Source organism: Xyrauchen texanus, chromosome 23 (genome assembly GCF_025860055.1).
Source record: "Xyrauchen texanus isolate HMW12.3.18 chromosome 23, RBS_HiC_50CHRs, whole genome shotgun sequence".
NCBI lineage: Eukaryota > Metazoa > Chordata > Actinopteri > Cypriniformes > Catostomidae > Xyrauchen > Xyrauchen texanus.
Genome location: NC_068298.1, coordinates 6,205,415 through 6,208,931, shown reverse-complemented (window position 1 = coordinate 6,208,931; position 3,517 = coordinate 6,205,415). Strand labels below are relative to the sequence as shown.

The window sequence follows — 3,517 nt, the reverse complement described above, 5'->3', positions numbered from 1 at the left end:
TACTGATGAAAAACAATATATAAGCCGAAACACATTTTGAAACTTTAACTACAACTGCCACTGTTGATATAAAAATGAGGTCTAATAGATTCAACCTATAGATTATTTCACATGAAATTATAAAATGTTTTCAAAATAGAACAGTTAATATCACTTGGGCGGCAGTCGAAAAATCTTCAATGGGAGAACCATGGCCCTGCATGAACCAGTCCGAATAGACCTGCGACCCACTTTTGGGTCGCGACCCACCAGTTGAGAAACAATAGTCTAGAAGTTTGTATGGATAATGTGTGCATGCTTTTTTCCTTGGATTTGAGTTTTTGAGCCTACGCACCAATGCAATGTGGAAAGAAGCTATTCAGTGTTTGGCACGCATGTTCCTGCAGTTTTTTTGCATACTACTTTGTTCAGATTTTTGGCATGAAATGTGACCTAGACATGTTTTTATGAGATCAAATGTCAGGCCTAAAAACAGAAATGATTCACTTTGTTCATCAAAGCTGCAGTGATATTCCACCATGAATTCTTCTGTGACAAGCTTTAAACCAGCCTTAACGATTGCGAAATGCTAAATGTCAGCTGAAGTCTTGAGAGTAACATATACTGTAGCTCAACAGCATTCATTATGAGTGCATAATATCGTCATCCATAGATATTGAGCGTGACATGTTTATAGTCTGATTACACCTTATCTTCTCTCTTTAAACAAAAGTATGATGGTTTGAATGTGATTGTGCTTGTGTTGGAAACTAATGGGTAGATTGAAATATTTTTGGTAATGATTGTCATTTGGCAGTCTTCAGCTGTCAGTGAGGATGTTCTGATGTCAGATGTTTCCTTGGGTTAAGAGCAAGGCATCTCTCTTCACATCGGTAGAGTTCTCATTGGCCTCGCCTCTGGCTCTCCTCGCAGCGATGTTCTATATGTGCTGCCACAGCAGCGACGTGTCTGACACATTATGCCTGATGAGAGATTCCAAACCTTTTGCCTGATCCAGACCCTGCCAGTAATTCTGCAGCCACATCTGAAGCCAGCAGACAACAAACAAACACAAATATATCATGCTAGTGATTTGATCCTACTGATGCAAAGATATTACCAACTACACACACGATAATATATGAAAACTGCTGCGCTTACCTATCATTGGGTTCAATGCTTTCCATAGGTCCGTATCCAGGGCTGGGCAGCGGGCATCCCATGTGTGAGTTGTCGGCTATCTTTGGTTGGGGGAGCGGATTCTGTTTAGGGTTCCTCTTATATGATTTCACTGCTGCGAGACGCTCGTTCTCTTGATCGAAACACTCAAACCCATTCAGATAGTTGGGTTTACTCATATCATTAACACCCCACTCTCTACTCTCCAACCCCTACAAAAGACGCAGGTTGGTGATCTTGTTGGGTGTTTTGTACTCTAGATATTGCAAGTAATTTGTGTCGTCCTCATCAGAGTCTTTATGAACTTGACCAGCTCTCATGGGGAGGGGAAACTGTCTATGAGAATGGCAGAGTGGTTGTTTGGCAACCAGTCGGCCACTGAAGGCGAGCCCCTGTATATGGGCACACAGCCCTGGTGCATGGGCCTCCAGAGCTTCTCAGTCATGTAGTCCGGGCACAGGCTGTTCTCCAGGGCAAGATGGAACTTGTAGCTAGCGACAAAGCTCATGAAGTGTCTGTCCTCACCTGTGGCTGTGTTTGTGTCCTCCAGTTGCTCCGGCAGGGGTTTGTTGTTAAGACACTTCCCATACGAGTCAGTCTGAAGAGGGGGAAAAATAGGACTCAAAGTAAGATGCAAAGTAGACTGTGGTGCGAGTCAGTGCAATATTCGCCACCACAATGTTTGAATTGTTGCTAAGTCATTGCTACAGTGTTGAAGGTGTTTGCTAGGCAGTAGTTAAGGTGCTCTGGTGGAGGCTAGTCGGTAACTAGGAAGTTCTGGGTGGTTTCTAAATGGTAACAAGGGTGTTCTGGGAGGTTGCCAAATAGTTGTTTGGGTGAACTGAGTGGTTGCTAGGCAGTTGCTAGTGTGTTCTGGTGAGTGAGTTGTTGCTAGGTGTTTACTAGGGTGTTCTGGGTGGTTGCCAAATAGTTGTTTGGGTGAACTGAGTGGTTGCTAGGCAGTTGCTAGTGTGTTCTGGTGAGTGAGTTGTTGCTAGGTGTTTACTAGGGTGTTCTGGGTGGTTTTAGGCCATTGCTAGAGGGATTTGCGTGGTTGCTAGGGAGTTAAGATCGATGCTAGGCAGTTGCTATTCTGTTCAGGTGGTTGCTAAGCGCAGACTAGGGTGCTGTGGGTGGATGCTAGGCAGTTGTTAGGGTCAAGTCAAGTCAAAATGTATTTCTATAGCACATTTAAAAGTAACAGAGTTGAACCAAAGTACTGTACAATAAAACGTTGAACTGTTTTATAAAACATTATTTGTGCAACTTGCCTTGCCAATTCCAAAATCTCTAACAGTTTTACCTCTATATATTTCATCAGCTTTTGAACATAACGGTCCCGGTCTGATGGCACATCGCAGTGGGACTGCATGTAAAGCCAGACTGGCCCTTCTCCAACGATTTTTATCCTGCAGAGAGACTGGGGTCGGCTTTATAAGATAATACAGCGTGGGCAGCCGCTGACTATATAGTATGACGGATAGTCTGACTCTTTCCTGAATATTGCCATGTAGTTAAATAGCCTGATGCCAACACTATGAGAAAGGAGATAGTTATTCATGAGCGACACTTCGTGGAAAAGTGCCAAAGCTTGATGCAGCATACGTGGCAGGGGAGCTTCATATGCCCTGAAGTCCGTGCCTTAGAAGATGATGGAGGCCATTCTGCGATACAGCTGGACTTTACCGTTGCTAGTGACCATGCAGGAGGAGTGGGCACAGTCCACATGCTCTGTGTCTCCCGGGAAGTGTGGGAACAGATTGGCACCCCACCATAGAAGGATGGGCAGCTCTTTGTTGGGGCGAGGGTAATTCTTTCCAGGACCGTGGCAGGTGCTCACATTGGCAAACTGCATTTCAGTGAAGGCATTCTGAGGCTGGTAAACACCACCGTCCCTTGTGCCCACTGGCCCCTGGCACCGACAGGATGCTGTGACCACAACAACAAGCCACAGACAGAGCACCATAGTAGACCTGAGAACAATCTGAGTAAAAAAGGGCACTGAAATCAAATTACTTTAAATCTGCAAAATACTTTATTCTGTAAACTATTGTGATATAGCTGAAGAATATTGAAGTATTCATAGTGGGCCTTGACATTTAACAAGGCCAAGAACAAGAGTAGAAGGGTCAAATCTAAACTCTCTTTAGGACATTTTAGGTATTTGGTGCAATACAAAAAGACTTAACCTTAAAACTTAGCAAGTAGTCTTCCTATACAGTATTTTTGGCATCATAGACAAGGCATCAGAGTCTCAAACCCTAGTAAGTAGTCTACATACATTTTTGGGGATCACAGTCTCAAAACCTGGCTACCTACCTACCATGACAGCATTTTGGTAATCAAAGAGAGCATTAAC

The 3,517-nt window shown here is 43.9% G+C and overlaps 1 pseudogene; it reads right to left on the bottom strand.

The window, feature by feature from the left end:
• Window positions 1-826: 826 nt before the first annotated feature.
• Window positions 827-3,124, bottom strand: LOC127663261 (alpha-(1,3)-fucosyltransferase 11-like; annotated as a pseudogene).
• Between the last annotated feature and the right edge of the window lie 393 nt (window positions 3,125-3,517).